The following is a 20,370-nucleotide window of genomic DNA, read 5'->3' as shown; positions in this document are numbered from 1 at the left end:
TCATAATCCCCTTTTGGCAAGCCGATGAGAATTACAATTTGAACGATTTTCACAGTTATGCGCTCTGCTAGGATGAAAATGCAATGGAGAGCCTCACTTCAGCTGAGCCAGAGAAAACCTCCCATTGCCAATCCCTCCTTTGTGTTTCAAAGTTGGCTTCCCAGTGCAGATTGGATTCACACCATTTAAAAATAAATCCGCTGTCTGGAAAGCCAAAGATTCATCTATGTTGTCATGGCATTGGTATTTCCATTTTGACTTTTGGCGATAGCTTTAAGCTCTAGAGTGAGTAATGGCTTCTCGCATTAAAAAAGCTTCTGCTTAAAATAACATAAAAAAGAAGAAGATGTATACTCTTTTTAGTAATGTTACTGTAAGAGACTGGCCAATGTCTTTTATGATGCAATTACACACACACACACACACACACACACACACACACACACACACACACTATTATCTACTTACTTTTAGAATTTATTTTATAGCCTGATAGGTGATCAATATACTTTGTGGCTAGATGCATGTGTGAGTGCATTAAAATTGCATTTAGTTTCACTTCTAACATAAAATTAATAGAGACATAAACGTTGAGCAATGGCTGAAACTTCATTAACCTTTAGCATCTTGTAATGCAAGGACATTACACGGAAATTCACATATTCACATTTCCCATCAATATTAAAAGATCTAGAATTTGGCCTCTCTTTCCTCTTTCCAGTTTAGCTCAACAGCCTCCAGACCACGAGTGTGGATGGAAAGCTGTTATGTCTAAAAAAAATAATGCTTCAGCAACAGGAGCCTCCTGAGACTAATCTGACACCAAGTGGGATGCCAATCCATCTTCTAGTTTCCAACTCAGACTTATAAAGTGAGCAGGGTGCCTATATCATTAAGGACCTCAGGGGTGGGGGACTACAAGTGATCATATCTTCATGGTTATGACAGCAGAGGTTCCAGATTGGAAACTTAGACTCTTGGAACTTAAATACTTTCCCTCCCACTGTGGTCCCAATCTGGATCAGAGGATGGGCTGGACCTCCAATCAAATTGCAAAAAAGGAGGTCCCATTGAAATAACTGGGTTGTATTTATTTATTTATTTATTGGCAATACAAATTGCAGTTGTGAAAAAAGGGAATATCCAGACTGAGATCACGGCATGAGGAAAAGGCATAAAATATCCCACTTCTCATTCTAGTACAGTGGTACCTTGGTTCTCGAACATAATCCATTACGGAAGTCCATTTGTCTTCCAAAACATTTGAAAACCAAGGTGTGGCTTCTGATTGGCGCAGGCACCCCGAAAACAATAGCCAACAGCTGCATCGGACGTTCGGCTTCTGAAAAACGTTCGGAAACCAGAACACTTACTTCCAGGTTTTTGGCGTTTGGGAACCAAAATGTTCAAGTACCAAGGTGTTTGAGAACCAAGGTTCCACTGTATTCTTATCCATGCTGGGGTCCTCAGATCAAGAATCTATGCATATGTGAGAAGCACCAGCACTCAAGTGCAGAACTTTGGATTTAAATTAATGTGTAGTTTGGTCCTCAGTGGCCCACTTTGAGAGTGGCATTTAGAATCTTGGTCCACCATTCTTCTTCTGTAGTTATTCTCTGGTCACACCTACACTGTCCAGTTAAAGCCCATGCCTTACCCCAAAGAATCCTGGGAACTGTAGCTTGTTAAGAGTGCTGGGAATTGTAGCTCTTTGAAGACTTAACTACAGTTTCCAGAATTATTTGGTGGAAGCAACGGGCTTTAAATATATATAATATGAATGTGGCTTCTGACAGTACAAAGACTAGTTGCTGACAGGAATTCCAATGTGGTTTAAGAACATGTTGTGTAAAGATGAGGGCTGCTTTAAAAACAACAAAAAAACAAAAAAGCTTCAGTTTGGGAAAACAAAATGGATTTCTACACTTTATTCTAAAACAAAGTATCCTCTCCCCCCCCCTTTATGGACATTACAGACAGGATTTTTAAATAAGACAGAGCTATTACTAGTTATCAGTATAAGTATTTGGTTAGGAAGATATTAATTATACATTTGTGCAGGAGACCTTTTTTCATTAGTGCTCAATTTAAAAACATAATTGACATAACTTCTAATATTAATGTAGTTTTATTATAAAATCATTCATGTGGTACCCGGAGACTTAAAATAATGAATCAATCAAGCTTCATAATACAGACTTAGGGAAGATATTATTTACGGTAAAAAAGCAATTAAAATTTCTCTTCAAATGTTAAAAGCATCCCCCATGAAAAATAAAGTGGGTTTTTTTTTAATAAACTGCCCCCCATTTGTGACTTAAATGCTCTCAAAATTGGATGTAAACAAAAAGAGCTACATTTTAATAAAAGTCTAAGCACATATGCAGAAATTAATTGCATGACAAGAAAATTGAGTGATTCCCTCTAAAGGGGCTAGGTTCAGAGCACACAGAAACACTGCCACAGCAGAACCTATTTATCTACTTGCACTGGCATGCTTTTGAACTGCTAGGTTGGCAGGAGCTGGGACAGAGCAACAGGAGCTCACTTCATCATGGGGATTCGAACCACCAATCTTCTGAACGGCAATCCCAAGGAACTTAGTGGTTTAGACCCCGCTTGGAGGGCATGAACTGGGTTGGCAGAAGAGTTATTTGCATTGTATCATTGTAAATTGCCACAAACACATGTGCTTGCCCTCATTTCTTTGGGGGCATGTGTGATACAAATGCAGTTAAGATAAATAAGTCTGCTCCATCACCCATTAGAGAACATGCAATCATCAGCTGTTGCTCCTTGCCACCATCTCCATTCATCCACCCACCTCCAGCAACCAGCGATAGAGAGAAGGAAACAGTCGCTAGGACTGGTCCCTTAAAGTGCTCGACAGCTGATGTTTAAGGATGATGCCAGCTGTGATCTTCATCAAGACTAGAAAAATAACGGTGAAATATAACATTTACGTAATGGGAAAATTACCATCACAGATTATTATTCAAGAAGGTCGGCGGTTTGAATCCCCACAACGGGGTCAGCTCCCGTTGCTCGGTGCCTGCTCCTGCCAACCTAGCAGTTCGAAAGCACGTCAAAGTGCAAGTCGATAAATAGATACCACTCCGGCGGGAAGGTAAACAGCGTTTCCATGCACTGCTCTGGTTCGCCAGAAGCGGCTTAGTCATGCTGGCCACATGACCCGGAAGCTGTACGCCGGCTCCCTCGGCCAATAAAGCGAGATGAGCACCGCAACCTCAGAGTCGGCCACGACTGCACCTAATGGTCAGGGGTCCCTTTACCTTTAGAGCTGCTTTGAACTCAAAACAAGTCAGCCCATAGGAGTTCCAATCACATATCTCCCAGTGAGTTGTCTCATTTAATAAACAGGTTAAGTTTTGGGTTCTGCTGAAAGTGAAAAATAATATTAATGAGAAATGGAAGAAGTGGAACTTACAGTAGCTGCTGTGTTTTCAAGCACATTTAAAACAACCTGCAATTCTGCAAAATAAATAAGATACGGTTTGAAAATGGTGGCAAAATGAAATTCTGGTCTCTTCACGATGCATTTCAGAATGCAGGTAATTTATTTATACTGGTTTTTCTCTCTCTTTTCATGACTAACTGTAACAACAGCATTACTGGAAATCATATGGGTTGTTACTAAGTTTAGAACTACCTGGAAAATGGGAGAAATCTATTATTTTCCATGGAACACAAAACTTCATACATTGCTATATGGCAGTAGAACATCCTCTAGGGGGAGTTGCATAGGAGCAGAAAGGAAGCTATAACTTAGCAAAAGTAGCCAAGAAAATGTACAGTTAGACCTTAATACTCCCGAACTGCTTCCCACTGTTCCTTATTACCTGTGATCTTCTCCCACTGGACCTGAAGAGTCTGCAAGAGTTTCTACAGCCAACAATTTATAACAGCTGCTGCCTGAATGTGAGGCAAGGGGCTGTGGCTTTAAAGCTTTGGAACATGTTGAATGGAGTCAAAACTGAAAACGGCTTCCCTTACAATCACCCTAAGGCAGGTTCTATGAAATTACGGACTTCTGCTTACAGAAGGTGTCTCCACTTGCTTTTGAGTGACGGTCCATCAACTCAGTCTCCCATGCTGAAAGCCATTCCATTCAGCTGGTCCTCTCTCCCTAAGGAGTGGGCATGAGGTTGCAGAGGAGAGAATGTGTGGAATCACATTCTGACAACCATCTTCCATGAATGCTTCTCAAGGTCTAAGCCACTGAGATAGACAGCAGTGTAGGGATGGGGGGAAAACTGCCAATTTCAGATTTTCTCAATTTCTCATTTTTTTTTAGCCCTAAGGTTAATTCTCCACGTTTCCATATTCGTTTATTTTTTAAGGTCTTCATGAAAGTCCATCAGCATCAGTCCAAATTTATCCCAATATACACATTTTAATGCAAGTTTGCCTAAAAGAAACATGTTTGCAAAGGAATTTTCTTAATATAATTTATTTTTGTATGTAATAGTCATGTATATATGCATTTATATATAGGTTTTACCCCAGTAGACGTACATCCCTTAGTTGGAGTTGCACAGGAAAATTTAAAGAAGAGTGAATTTCTAAAGACTTTCAGTTTGCATTGGATTGGATTGGATTGATCTTTATTACGGCCATTGGCCCGTTACACAACAGTTTACCATACCAACATATTATACTTAAGCCTCCAAATTTAAAATCGCCAAAACTTACAAAAGACAAACAGTAACCGAAGCAAAACAAAAACAAAAACCACCATCATACATTACAATAAATTTGTAACCTATACATCGCCCTCTGCTCATAAATTAATCAAGGATATCAATGGTGATATCGCCTAAAACATAGATCATGGTTTAAAACAATGGTGATATCACCTAAAACATAGGTCATGGTTTAAAGGGGTTATCCGAATCACACAGGAGACCGTTTCTCTTCTTTAGGGATAGGACGCTGATCAGGAATCTGGCAACCATGAGTGATTTTAGGGGGTCATCATCAATTAGTAGATATCTCAGTTTGGCTTCAACCGTATCATCGGCAATTCCCTTCAGATATTGAGCAAGAAACTTGCTCCTGGCCAGTAAGTGAAAAGCACAGTCAAAAATTATGTGATGCAACGATTCCGGTGCCCCAATATTACAATCACATAAGAGCGATATCTGTCCATTGGAGAATCTATTTCTCAGCACGTTCGATGGGAAGGTGTTGAATCTTGCCTTTACAAAGGCATATCTATGAGCTGAGGAAGTTAAGGAATTCAAATAGTTTGGGAGCCTTAGGAGGGTAATAAACCAAGATTTAGAGGTGAGCAGGTACCATTGCCCAAAATCATTTTCTGCTGCAAGTCCATCTCCTCTAGCTTACAGGTTACTGTTCTTTTAGCTGGGACTATGTCCTGCTCTAGTAATTTGGATGGGGAGATTCCCATTGCCGTTATTTTCAGCTGTAAATTTTTTACCCATGGGCTCTGGAAATCATCTCTCCACATACATTGTATCAAGTACAAGTTTGGGAGATTGTGCCATAGAGATAACCAGTGACAAAGTATGTGCTTCCACAGAGCATTTTCCAGGGATACAATATTAAGTTCCATGCGTAACGCTGTATTACTTACACAGTTGGGCAGTTTCAATATCCCTCTTAAAAACTGATTTTGAATGACCTCCAGGTGAGATAGGTTGGCAAAAGTCCCCCAAATTGAGATGGCATAAGCAATTGTCGGGATCACCTTGGCCTTGAAGACTTTCAACGCCGATGGGATGTGAAGGGCCCCATCGGTGAAGAAGAATCGCAAGATCGCCAAGGAGATAGCTTTGGCTCTATTTGTAACATAGGCTACATGGGCCTTCCATCTGAGGTTATGTTGTAACCAAACTCCCAAATATTGGAATTTATAGACTTGTTCGATGGCTCTCCCATCAATTCTTCAATTATGGAGTTTCCGGCTCTTTGAGAAAATCAGGATCTTAGATTTTCCATAATTAATTGTAAGGGAATTTGCGTTACAGTATGATCCAAAAAATTTTAGGGCCCTCCTGAGACCTACTCTAGAAAAAGAAAGAATGACTGCGTCATCCGCATATAGTAACAAGGGGCAGCGATAAAGTGCTAGGCGGGGTGCATGAATCCTTTCTTGGGCCTTTATTAGGGGTCCTCATGTCACTTATGAACAAATTGAACAGGAGTGGAGCCAATATACAACCCTGTCGGACACCTCTGTTAATGGGAATTGAATTCGTGAGATCACCCTCCGGGGTGAATTTTCAGTTTGCATATTGTTCAGAAAGTGTAAATTCGATAAATTAGGTAGATTTGCCTTTAAATGTGAACTGAACTGGATTTCTCCTCCATCCGTACAGAAGAGTCAAGCAAGCATTGAACTGGTACCCACTGTACTATATGGGACTTAAAATACTTTATAGCTGGATCATATACCCCAGGGGTCAGCAAGGTTTATCTTGCCTGGGCCGGATCGGTCCTAGAGAGATCCCTCCGTGGGCCGGATTGCGTGGGCACCCGTGATTTTCGGGAGCAGCTTGGGGGCTGGTCAAACTACCTTCATGGGCCCATGGGCCTTAGGTTGCTGACCCCGATATACCCTCATTATTAAAACTTTCAAGTTAGTTTTAGATACATCATCATCAGGCACATTGTCCTTGTAACCTTTTAAGTTTCAGATTCTTGATTCTGAACTCCAAAAGCTTTGCAATTTGAAGGTCTGATGAAAGAGCAGCCCATTTTGCAGACAGTTCTGTGATTAAACAGAAAGTTGTCTTTCACATCACTAAGGTATATTTGGGCATAAGCTTCCGTGGACTAGAATCCACTTTGTCAGAAAAAACTTATGGCATCATAAATTTGTAAGTCTTTAGGGTCCCACTAGATGCATTGTTGTTTTTGCTGCAACAGACTAACAGAGGTACCTATTTGGAAATAATTATGTACCATGGCTTATTTTTCATCCTCTTAATATTCCAGGAGAAGCCAGACAGCTCCTTTTTTAACTCGTTCATTCTCAGCCTTGTTCTAAAAGATCCAGATACATTTTCTCATTAGGCATAATTCAACATAGTTCTTTTTATTAAGAAATATGGATAGTCACCAAATTCATCTGGGATTAGTGACATTCACAAAACTTGATATCACCTGAACTTAGACACAATCAACTGTTTGTTTTCACTTTAAATGATAGGATCATTCTGTGGCACTGTTTCTCTGAATTAAATTTTACCTGGAGAAGCATGCCCAAAACACAAAAATATAAAGTTTTTCCTAAAAGTATTTCTTTCCTGTGCGAAACTGATAGCACACAACTATGTCGATCTGCTTTTGGTGTGAAGAAGTCCATTTCATTCAGTGTTTGCTGCAAAGCATGGTTAAGATGTCAGTATTGGTTTTCTGCAATGTACTTCTGCTTTGGGGAATTGTGCTGAAATACGTAGTTTGAAGGGCTCTGATTATAAGAGCACTGATCCTGCACTAATGCTAAATTTAATTCACTTTAGAAATGTTCCACAAATCCACTGTTGTTTTCATTTGTTTCCCGCAAGCATAAAGGATTTATAAAGGGCATAATGAAGTTTAATGAATAAGCCCATAAATGTTCAGTTGCACACCATTTCCATTAATCTGAAAATCCATTTAATACATAAACTCCAGAGTTGGTTCTTAACTGGAGTTGCCATCAATTTTAATCTTCTGAAGGTTTGCATGCTTTGCGTAAAAGGGCATAGGAGACGATAAAACAAAAATGCCCTAATACAATGGAATGCAGTTTTCTGTCAGAGCAATCTAGAGGAAGGCAGTGTAGTACCCTCCAGATGCTGTTGAACTACAAGTCCCATCATCCATAAGCATTGGTTGTGCTTCCTGCGGCTGATGGAGTTGGAATCCAACAGAATATAAAGGATAACATGTTATTTACCCTTAATCATCTTTCACAGGAACTCGAGATACGCTGTTGCAACATGCTGGCAAAATGGCCGCCATATCAAATGCTTGCTCAGCCCAAGAAAGGAGGGGGCAATCGCAGTGTAAAATCACAAGTGCCTAAAGGGCAGACTTGCTCCTAACATCTCCAGAACATCGCTAGAGTGCACAAAGTCAGGAACTGTCCCAGCGATGACCTACAGGCAGGAATTCCATCCTGCATTATGGCAGCTAACATCCAGCACACCTGAGAAATTGCCCAGGCAGGTGCGTAATTATGACTCAATGGAAATAACTCAAACTGGACGCCAGTGTTGTGAAAAATCAGGCCACAAGTTTATTGACTAAGTGGAGGTGGCATAACAGCAGGGCAAGGATCAATTCCTTATTCCACTCAGCCCTTGCTTGATGGAAGGGCACTCTGTCAGGGTTGGGAAGCATCCCAAACCTCCACCATGGGGGTGGTCAGTGTTGAACCCTGTTGTAGTGCAAGTGTCCCACTGGGCAGCCAGAAGAAGGGATTCTAGCCAGGAAGAGGACCTACTCCATCTTAGGACATCTCTTGAGCTAATTCTCCCCTTCAGGCCCAATATGGGGTGCTCCTTTACCATGCTGAAACTGCCCACTGCCGTTTCTGCAGAAGTTGTGACAAAAATGTCTAATCGACTAACATAATGAAGCATTTTCAGTGAGGTAAAGGTGAAAGAAAACCCAACCAAGAGCCAACTCAAGTTGGGAAGAGGGGAGTCCTTTCCGGCCCTAACAACCAGTGACTAAAATATCCCAATAAGGCTCTAACACTGAGAGTGGGCAGGCGAGAGGATCTTCGGGGGGGGGGGAGTGGGCCTGAGCCCTCATGGGTGAGGTTTTTAAGGCTTCAGCCCCTCTTCCACTCTCACAAGAACCCACAGGAGATTCAGAACAGGATTAACCATATGCCCAGCTTTTAATATTAAAAAGAAATTATATTAATGACAATGTATATATCCAAAAAAGAGACAGTGTGCTTGGCAATGACTATCACGAGGATTTTCCCCAAAGGTGAACAGAAAAGCATTGGGTAGACATTGGGTAGGTGAGTGACTATCACAGGATCCTATAGGAAATACATAAAGATTCCTACTAATAATAGCACAGCAGTGTGTCTCCTTCAGCAAAGTGCATTGCATTCAAACACTGGCACTCCCTGTTTGAATGTTAAGAGCTACCAATTATAAGTTACCGCAGAGCATCAAATATAGTTACAACAGAATAAGACCACCACCTCAGTGGAGGGGGCCCTATTGGTAGTTCTGCTGGCTTAAGAAGTTTAGGGGCTAGCAGCCTGAGAGAAAGAGATGGGTGGGAAAAAATAATTTACAACTGTTTTCACCTTCAAGAGGTATCATGCAAAAATTATAGAATTTATAAAGGTTGCTTCAGGTTGAAACAGTATTTCAGCATTGTATGTGCAGCTGCTAGGTTGCAAGTGCATTCTGGCTCTGGATATCAAACAGATATTCTAGCAGAACATGCAGTCACTGCTGGAAAAAAAAAGAATTTCAAATGTTACCAGCTCGTATCTTGTGGGGGCTGGAATACTCATAGTTGTTTCTAGCAGATGGAGTGCTGTAACCATTACCTTGAGTTGGTAACTTTACAGCAATTAAAGAAAATGGTGAATAGAATGGGATGAAGTGTTATCACAAGGAAAAATAAACAAACAAACCCAGAAGACGTTCTTGGCCAGGAAAATGTTTCAAAATGTTTTATACTAGAATGTGAAGGCAGGCCAGTGGATGCCAGCCTTGAAAAAACAGCTCTTCTCTAATAATCTCTCATTAGAATCAATCATGAGGAATTCCAACATCCTCCCCCTCTTTCTTCTTCTTCTTCTTCTTCTTCTTCTTCTTCTTCTTCTTCTTCTTCTTCTTCTTCTTCTTCTTCTTCTTCTTCTTCTTCTTCTTCTTCCTTTCTCCATCTCCTCCTCCTCCTCCTCCTCATCCAATACTCCAAACACACTTCCTTAGAATTGGATTTGATCTCTGCAGCTCTCTGAGGTGTCAAAGTAGGGCGCTGTTATTTTTGTATTTTCTTCAGCTGCAAATGGAATTATATTCAGGAGGAAATAGAAGTATATTTCTTTACATTATGGGGAAATAGGCACATGATTGCCTGCCTTAACTTTGTTGTTGAGATGTGAAGAGCTTGACATGACTAAATGACAGAAACTAAATAGCAGTTCTGAGCCACATGTTAAAGACTTAAACACTTATTTTTCGGTTGCAAGGAAAGCTATTAAATTGAACAGCGGCACTTTTTTGGCTGAAGTGTTTTGCAGAATAGGAGAATGTGCAGGAAAATGATACTTTATCTGCGCTTTGCAAAGGAAGACACAATGCCAGCTGAGGATTTGGGGGCCCTTTGGGCGAGACACTCTCAAAGAGTCTCAGCAGGTCATTCTCTCACCCTTTCTTTATTCTTCTTGGGTTCTCCCTGTAAAGAAAGAGTGGGATCATGGCATGATGGGTTCTTTGCCTCTTTTGAGGCCCTGGCAAATGCCAGGCCATAAAACCTTCTGAAGCCTGCCCTTGAAGGAAACAACCTCATAGTGAGTGCTATACTTGTTTATGTTTTTATTATTATTTTTATAATGCATTGCATTGTTTAGGGAAACGTCTTTGGAAAGTGTGCATCTTCCATATCTCAAATCATATTTCAAAAGGGCATCTTTTCTTTTTTTTTTTTTTTTGCTAAAGCTGGTCCTTGGGTAGTTTTGTCAGTTCTGTTGCACGTAATTTATTTTTTAAAGAGAATTAGCATGAATACCAAAGGGATTCTTTTATTCTGCCCTTTTCTTCAGGCTAATTTCTTCTTCACTGTTCTTGTACTCTGCAAAAGTCAAAGCCTAGGTAACATTCTCCCTCAGTTTCAGAAGACAGTCCCTGACAGAACAAGAGTGTGGTTTGGAATGCCCTCTATATTAAAAGGGAACTTGCAGCCTGTGGAGAAAGTGGAACCCTCTAAGGAGAAGTGTGCATGTTAATATGTTATATCCTCTCTATACTAGAGAGAGAGTATAGACTAGATACAAACAAACAGAAATATATATATTCCTGTTTGCTTGTATATAGTTGACTGAATGGGGAAAGGAATTACCATTTACTTACATCTGAAGCTAGTGACATACATTGTATAGAGGTTCTGCATTTGGCAGCTGGTTAAGAACAAACTAGGCTGTGTGCTTAAAGTAATTATACCCCACCCCTCAGTTAAAAAAGAAAGTTTACAGAGTGGTTTACAGATATCACTACTATATACCCTCCAAGCCTTGAAGCCAAAACCCTAGATGCTATCTTCTCATTTTTTATCATAAGAACTTGGTGGCCATTTTGGTTGCCATGATCTCACATGATTTTGGCTGCAGTCCACCCCCCCAAAAAAAAACCCCCAACAACACTTGGGGGGGAGGCACCACAGTGCAAAATTACATGAGATCACAGCAACCCAAATCCTGCTACTCTCTTGCAATAAGAAAATGGGGTTACTGGTTTTTCCAGGACACTCTTGGGGTCTGCTGCTAAGACCTTCAGGCTTGCAATTTAAAAAGCAGGTAACACACCAGGTAAAAAGAATGGGGGGAGGAGCAATCTCAAGCACATGTTCTTAAAGGAACAGTATTTAGAACACAAATGCTAAAGAGGTGGTGGTGTGTCATGAGCTCTTAACACCTACATACAAATAAAGAATTAAAAGGTCAAACTACCAGGTTGCTACAAAGTACTGATATCAGCAGTGGGATTACTATATTCCATATTTTTCTGTGTATAAGATGATGCTTTTTGCTTAAAAAAGAAAGGCAGAAATTGGGTGTCGTCTTATACATGGATAGTGAATGCAGAGGGGGGGACGTGCGATTAATGGCAGCAGCAAGCATGAGATTGGCAGCTGCAATTGGGTGGGTGATTGGTGGCTGCGGCAAGGCCTGCTGGTGACTGGCTATGGCTGCAGCAATTGGGCAGGTGATTGGTGGCTGTGGCAAGTGGGTGGGTGGGTGGGCTGTTGGTGGCAGCAAATGAGCAGACAATTGGCAGCTGCGGCGAGGTGTGCGATTGGCAGGGCCATGGCAAGCGATCAGCAGTGGCGGGCAGGCAGGTGAACAATTGGCAGAAATGACATCCCCCCCCCCCAAAGCTAAATAACTTAATTTCTTAATTTTAAATAGGAGTCGTCTTATACATGGGGGCGTATTATACACAGAAAAATATGGTAACCACTGACTCCACTGCTATGGCAGCCTGCTCCTCTTAGGTTTTATTTATCATATATTGATTACGACTTTGTACAGCCGATAGGTTGCAAATTTCCCCGTTATATTGAATTCTCTGGCAGTAATTCCACTCAGCTTCTGCATGTCAATGGTAGTGAATGGCTCCAGGTGGAGATGCATCCATCAAGATCTATGGGACTTGGATGAGCACTGAAATGCAGATGTGTTCCTTACACATGGGTTTATAGATCCAGCAAGGGGATATGTGTTTGAAAGCCTGCTTCCATCTGTAGATACTTCTTCCTGGACTGCAGCATCTGTCTTTAGATGGTGCTTTGTGGTTCAAAGCCACAATCTGGTAAGTAGATTTTAGGAGGTGCTCAGGGGCTTGGGAGCAGCCGGCAGAATATCTGATGTGGTTTTCTTTGGGCAGCAGCTTTCTGCACCAGATTACAAAGAATTCTCTGAAATTATTCATCTACAGGAGGAGAACTCCAAAAAACAGGATTACTGTTCGAAAATCTGATATTTCCCAGGACATGCACAGTGAGCACATGGATAGCAATGTTTTATTTACAAACTACAATGCTCTTTATTTAAATATACTCTATTTTAATAACAGTCATTGGGCTCTGTTATATATGTGGATTTTCAGATTGAGGTTCTGTAGTATTTCAGTTTCTGACTGCTTTAGATACTGTAATGCAGACACCTAACTTGCCTAGAAGGCTTCAGCAGAAGTTAGAAGAGACATGCTTATCTTTTATAGAAACATTTATTGAAAAATTGCCAGTTTTGAATTACTCCCCGTATAATAATGGCCTTAGTTGTTGCTCTTATTTGATTTACAGATACTACAGCTCTGCACAGGCTGTAAGATTTGCCTTGCATTTGTACATTTTTAAATTTTCCTATCTCTTCTTCATTACTTTCTGCGCTATCTGCTTCAGACTGTATGCTGGGTTCCATGCCACTCAGTAGAAAATGAAGCTCTGTGTTCCTCATTCACTATAATGTGGAAATCTACAAACAGCTATAAGTTTTTACCCTTTAGATCAAAGTGGATGAAGTTTACAGGTGCATGAACTCCTTCAGAGTGGATCAATCCAGCCAATTTATAGCTTGATAAATCTACAGATTTTCATGCTGGACATTTTTGCATTTTTAAAACAAAGTAAAAGTCTATAACTATTTGATTCCCAAAGATGTCTTCTTCTTCTTTGGCTATCACTCGTAGCTGAACAGACTGAACAGTGTGTCCATAAGTGACTGTGGAGGCCAATTCTGGATCCACATATCCTTCCACAGTGGGGACATAGGTTTCCAGGCGGGAGTTGATCATGGTGAGGATTTGCCAAACATGCCTTCCTCTTACCATGTTTCTTTCTTTCGTTCTGAATTTGTGCTTCTTCAAAGTCTGTGATGCCTTTGGTAGAGGCTATTCTCCAGTTGGAGCACTTGCAAGCCGGTGTTTCCCAATCATCTTTGCTTATACAGTACTGCATTTTTAAAGATTTGCCTTGAGAGTGTTTTTAAACCTCTTTTGTTGTCTGCCGCATTTCACTTTCCATTCTTACCATAAGTTGGAAATAGAGCAGTTGCTTTGGAAGACAATAATCAGGCATCCGAACAACATGACAAGTCCAACAAAGTTGATGTTGAAGAATCATTGCTTCAACCCTGGTGATCTTTGTTTTGTCCAAAGAAGTAATGCCGCTGTTAAGTACATAAACTATGGGAGAGAAATTCCTAATGTATTATCACAAATGATAAATAATAAACATGAACTCAGTGTAGGGAAAGAAGCATTCTTACTAGCATGTGTTGTGCCAAGTAAACACCAGCTACTTTAAAAAATAATAATAAAGAAAATAGAAAGGTGTTCTGCGCCTCCCCACTTCCCACAGGACAGGCTTGCTTAGATGGAGCCACCCATTTCACATTGGGATAGTCTGACAATAAGGAAATCTACAGTGTTCAAATGTTGTCCCCGCAAGGTCCCCAGTAGCTTGGGGAGGGGAAGAGGAGACAGGTACGACCACTATCCCTGCCAACATTGCAACAGTAAGAGATTTGACCAGTGCTGCGGGTGGCGCTGTGGGTTAAACCACAGAGCCTAGGACTTGCTGATCAGAAGGTCAGCGGTTCGAATCTCCGTGATGGGGTGAACTTCTGTTGCTCGGTCCCTGTTCCTGCCAACCTAGCAGTTCGAAAGCACGTCAAAGTGCAAGTAGATAAATAGGGACCGCTCCGGTGGGAAGGTAAACGGAGTTTCTGTGCACTGCTCTGGTTTACTAGAAGCGGCTTAGTCATGCTGACCACATGACCCGGAAGCTGTCTGTGGACAAACGCTGGCTCCCTTGGCCTACAGAGCGAGATAATAATAACAATAATAATAATAATAATAATAATAATAATAATAATAATAATAATAATAATAATAATAATAATTTATTGTTTATACCCAGCCCATCTGGCCGGGCTTCCCCAGCCACTCTGGGCTTCTTCCCCCCCAAAATATTAAAATACTGTAATACATCAAACATTAAAAGCTTCCCTAAACAGAGAGATGAGTGCCGCAACCCCAGAGTCGGCCACGACTGGACCTAATGGTCAGGGGTCCCTTTACCTTATGCATCCCAGGTTAAAGAAGTGTATGCAAAAAGTGTCAATGCCAATCTAGCTACTGCCAAGACCAACAGACACAGTTGAGAACTTTTACTCTAGAGCAGGGGAAGCCAAAATGGGGCTGTTCATATTTTATTTGGTCAGTGGTAAAAGATGGGAGTTCTGCCTCAGTACTGTCATGAAGACACCATGCTGGCTACCCTTGCTTTAGCGTGGATAGGACCTATTTAAATGTGAGGTCTCCTCGCTGAGCTAGCTTACTTGCACTAATGATGCATGCGAGAAGTGGAATATTTAAAAGTTTTCCACAACAGCTGCAGCTGCTAGCGTTTGTAGCCTCAACACATCAGCACTGCTAGCAGTGCCACGTTTTAATTGTCTGAAAGTCTAGCCCATTAGCACTCATAGCATCTCCATTTAGTCACTGGTGTAGCTCTATGAAAACAGATGCATAAATAACTTGAGATATCATAGCAGGAACTAAAAGTATTGCTCAGCTAAGTGGTACAGCAGTCAATGGTAAAATAAATACTTGGTTTATGTCCACAGATGTTTTAAAAAGCCAGCCCATTTTAACAAAGGCATCCTGGAAGGAAATGTCTTTTTATAAAGGGGGGGGGGAGAGCGCTGTTTGAAGAGCCAGCAGCACAGAGGAGAAAATAAAGGGAAATATTCTCTTTGGAATCTGACCATTATATCATAGTAGACAGCATTATCATAGTGCTGTTTTGCTCTGCACACCAATTACCTTTAATATTGAGTATATTAAATTGCATTCAGCAAATTCCAAAAGATAAGCCCAGATTCAATTATTGCCTCCATTAACTTGGCATATGCGCCTCAGATTGTGCAGATTTTTTTTGGTTTGTGGCAAACAGCTTGCGATGCTCTTCATGTCAAAACAAAACATTAAAAATGCTTCCCTGTGTCCAGGGGTGAATGTGCTGTTCCTCTGGAAGCTCCAAAGAGAGTTAGAAAAACAATATAATCCTTGAGTGAATATTAATATCTTCTTAGGTTGTGCCTGCATTTCTTGTGAGAACTCTGGATTTTATTACTCTGGCTTTGGGCATAGTCTGAAGAAAATGGAATCATGAAAAGCTCTTCGATGGTTATGAATTTGCACAGTGTGTGGGAGAGAGGTGCCTTTAGTGTTTCTGAACCAACACTTTACCTGGCATTTAAAAGACGGGAAGAAAGTACAGCTGAGTGAATGCTCATTAGAACCCACCAGGCCTGAAAGCACTCCATTGGCTGCCAGTGAGCTTCCAGGCTCCATTCAAGGTCTTTAAACTAGTATATAAAGCCCTAAACGAGTCATAGGACAGTATGTGACATCCTCAGGCAGGACCCAAGTACCTAAAATGCTGCCTTCCCCAGTATCAACCATCTTGGACCCTAGGATTGGCAGGTGACGGTACTGCCACCTGGGACTACTCATTTGGCATTGACCCATCACAGGGCCATTTCAGTGGGAGTTCCCCATTTGTGGAATGCCCTCCCTCATTATACACTTTCAGGAGAAATTGAAAAACGTTCCTGTTGACCCACAGACACATATCAAAGCTTTCAGGTACAGTAGTACCTCGGGTTAAGAACTTAATTCATTCTGGAGGTCCATTCTTAACCTGTGCACCACCAGTGCACAATTTCTGTTCTCATCCTGAAGCAAAGTTCTTCACCCGAGGTACTATTTCTGGGTTAGCGGAGTCTATAACCTGAAGCATCTGTAACCTGAAGTGTCTGTAACCCAAGGTACCACTGTATTCCGCTTTGCCTCCAAGCAAAATCATTTCTGTACAGGTCCTGGTATGTTTGGGAAAATGGTATTTTAGTCATTCATTTAAACTGAGTTTCCATCCTATGCTCTTTCTGTAAAAAAAGGAGTTTAAGGTGTGTCACAACTGTTCCAAAAAAAACAAAAATGGGGATGCCGGGAGGTATTTTTTTATGAACAAATGACAAAGGAATCATTGGCTACAATTTGCAGGTTGCTGCCACATATGCACCCAATGTACATGATATGAAAATACATTTGATTCCCTCACAGTGCACGTACATGCTAAATACCTGTGTGAAAGGCCATGATTTGAGCAGAGGGGATATTCAAATATTACATGGCTATAAATCACCATGCTTAACAACCACACACACGTATTTTCTCTGTGTGTCAGTATGCATGCTGAAGTTCTTATTTGCCACATTAAAAAATTTTTTTTTGAAGGCTTTTATATACCTCTTAATCAGTAGCATTTCCAAGTGGTGTACATAAAAATGAACCATACAGAGAACAGAACAATGAAAAGTGTTCATAAAGCCAAATACTACCTTAAAATACTTGCTGAAATTTAAAAAAGTAAGTCTTGGTCAGATGTTTGAAGTTCAGCAAGGAAGGAGCCTGTCTAATCTCATTCAGGAGAATTTCCACAAGCTTGGGCACAGAATAGTGAATGCATGGTTTGTAACAGTTAGGAGCTGTGCATCTTAATTAAGGGGGACAGGCACCAAAAGAGACTTCTGCAAAGACCTGGGTGATCAGTAGGTAGAGGGGGAGAAGTAAATTCAGATCACATTTAAAGCTAGATCCATCAGATTCACACGTTCTGAAACTATAGAACCAAATTGCCTTTGCAATTTGCACTTATCTGAATTTTGCAATGCAGCTCTCCTACCTGCCAGTGTTTACAAAGATGACTATATATGGGGAAATTGTGCATATCGATGAAAATCCCATACAAAAAAATATCCTAAAGTTAGGATAAATTGCAGAAATGTATACGTTACTCAAAACTGCATACAAAAATGTGTTTGTTAGAAGAAATTTGCAAATTGCTGCAGAAATGTGGAGAACTGAATTTAAGATTGTGAAAATGAGAAACTGTGAAAACTGAAAGTGACAGATCCTTCCATCCCTATTGATCAGACAGTGATATAAAGAATCAGGCAGTCCTTAAGAAATCCAGAACGCAAGTTGTTAAGGGGCTTTTAAATTAATACAATAACTTTTAATTTGCCCCAGCAGCATATGGGCAGCAGGTAACAAACTTTAAGCACCAGAGTTTTGTGCTGGTGGCAGTCTGTCCTCATTAACAGCCTAGCCACAGCTTTTTGCACAAGCTGGAGTTTCCAGACCAGACACAAATTGTGGCCCTGCCTAGAGTGCATTGGTTGTACTGAAATAGACAGAAATGCAATTTTCATGACTATGTGTTCCATCCTTCATGCTCCAGAAGTGCTTTCTGTGTAGGTAATGCATAATATCTGGCCCTTAGCATCCAGTCACTTGCACACAAAAATTGAGAAGAAAAACACCTTCTATTACAGTGCTCTTTTGTCAACGAATTAAGCTAGATTTAATGAATTTCTCCACATCATTTATCTTCTTGTCACGGCAAACCACTACAGTATTTTCTCTTAATGATTACAAAGCTGACAATGATGGCAAACGCTCTTCAATTTGGTAAGTTGTTAACCCCTTTCCCCGGTGTTTATTTCATGGTTGGGAAACTTCAAGAAAAAACAGCAGGGGTTCTGTTGAGAGTAAACCCCCTCCAAAGTTTCATGGGAAATATACAAAATGCCAAGCACTAACTTCTACCTGCAGAAGTTTCAACAAGTGTCTTTCACATTATGGAACACAGGAGTAATCAGAATCATAGGTGGGCCCTCTTCCCCTTGCTTCACGTGAAGCACAGCTTTTACATTTCACCCTACTTGCAGCTGTCTGAGCTACTGATACAAGAACGGTTTCCACACCTCTCTGTGGAGTGGGTGGATGTGGGTTAGATTGGGTGAAAAAAAATCAATTTTAGACAGAACTGCAGAGACACAGAGGCTCCTTGCATGAAAGCAGAGCTAGCAATCAGGGCAGAACTGCTGCTCCTATGCAAGGTCTCAGGTATACTGTTGCTGAAGCAATGTCAGAGTTCTGCTCATATATAGCATTCAGGGTGAACCATGCATAAGTCAGCTTAGTCTCTGCTGAGGTTAACCTTCCCACCACAGCGGTACCTATTTATCTACTTGCACTGGCATGCTTTCAAACTGCTAGATTGACAGAAGCTGGGACAGAGCAACGACAGCTCATCCAATCATGGGGCTTTGAACCAGTAACATTCTGATTGGCAAGCCCAAGAGGCTCAGTGGTTTAGACCACAGCACCATCTGCATCCCATTTATTAAGGTAAGAGCTATGCTTGATGACTTTATAGCCACTGGCGATAAACTTTATTCCTATCTTCACAGTCATGTTCCTGGGCTGAGTTTCTTGTTCACTGTCTTAGTCAATATCCAACGAATTAACTACGCACAATACAGTCCAGTTCCTAGACTTCCCTTTTCTCTTTAGGCGAAACTCTGCTGCAGGTCTGTGATCAGAGTCCCACCAAGGGTCTGTATATAACCGTGCTAATTTACCAACACATGTATGGACCCTGAAAGCAGTGATCTCATACTTCAACAGACTATACAACTAGACTGTGACAGAACATTGTGTTGGCCTCTTAAATAATTAATAGAATTGTAGAGTTGGAAGGGTCAAAATTGTCATCTAGTCCAACCCCCTGCAATGCAGGATATAGATACTATAGATCTGGGCAGTATTTTATGCGATCATAAATGTGCATAGTCTAGGAGCAGCTCAAACAGTAATAGGACTCACTCAAAGTATCTACTGATGGGCTGTACCATTTCAGATGGCAAGCCAGGGGTTACATATTTGAATGTTTTCATTTTAAAATAATAATAAAAAGACCTCCTGGTGCATATAAACCTAGAAGGGGAAACTGTATACCGAAAAGAGTTGTAATCTATCTATTTGTTTTGTGAGTATAGGGGTGGGTAGGTGTTATGGTGTTGCTTCTTAATGCAGAGGAGATTGATGCATTTATTTGTTTAGATTACTGTATTTATACCTCACTTTTTATACCAGTCATCAAAGTGGCTTACTATACAAAAGAAACCTAATAGCAACATAGAACTGCAAAAAATATCCACCATATACAACTTCATCATAGAATATAGCAGCATAAAAAAACCAGCATAAAAAGAATTAATCCACTAAAACCAAAGAATTGCTTATAGATTGCCACTTAGGTAAAATGGGAAATCTAGTATGTCTTTTCCACCTCATAGTCTGAAATTGTAAGACCTAGAAAAAGAAAGTGGACTACATGAACAGACTGCTTATTTGCTCCTATTCTTAATCTGAGAGTATGCAAACTCTTTTAGCTACCATTCCAAACAATGTGAAGAGGCACAAAAATAGATACCATAAAGGAAAGTTAAAATAAGCCTATCAAAGGGAGGCTACATTTAAGTGTGTTATATGTGAACACATGCACTTCTCCTTTTCCAAAAGCAGGGAGAAAATTTATTTCAAGGCACCTTTTTCTTTGGTTGTTCTTTCAATGTTTAGAAGAGGCTGATTGCTGCGGAACAACGATCATAGAGAATTTGAGAGAGATACAGATCAATACAGATTGTTTACTGCCAAAGATGGTTTCAGCAGCGCCCTTGTTAAACCCTGAGTATAAGTGCAAAGTAAAGCCATCTCCTTTGTA

General features: G+C 40.7%; 1 long non-coding RNA gene across 2 annotated transcripts in view; it reads left to right on the top strand.

Moving 5' to 3' along the window:
• Nucleotides 1–9,892: 9,892 nt before the first annotated feature.
• LOC309378443 overlaps nucleotides 9,893–20,370 on the top strand; it is a 57,385-nt gene continuing 46,907 nt past the window's right edge. For both annotated transcript variants that reach the window (XR_014172078.1, XR_014172079.1), the window contains exon 1: nucleotides 9,893–10,522. This is a non-coding gene — a long non-coding RNA (uncharacterized lncRNA). The remainder of the gene's footprint in view (nucleotides 10,523–20,370) is intronic.

This window comes from Podarcis melisellensis (genome assembly GCF_964234715.1).
Source record: "Podarcis melisellensis genome assembly, chromosome: 9".
Classification (NCBI taxonomy): domain Eukaryota; kingdom Metazoa; phylum Chordata; class Lepidosauria; order Squamata; family Lacertidae; genus Podarcis; species Podarcis melisellensis.
The sequence above is the reverse complement of the archived record's forward strand: the minus strand, read 5'-3'. Positions and strand labels throughout refer to the sequence as shown.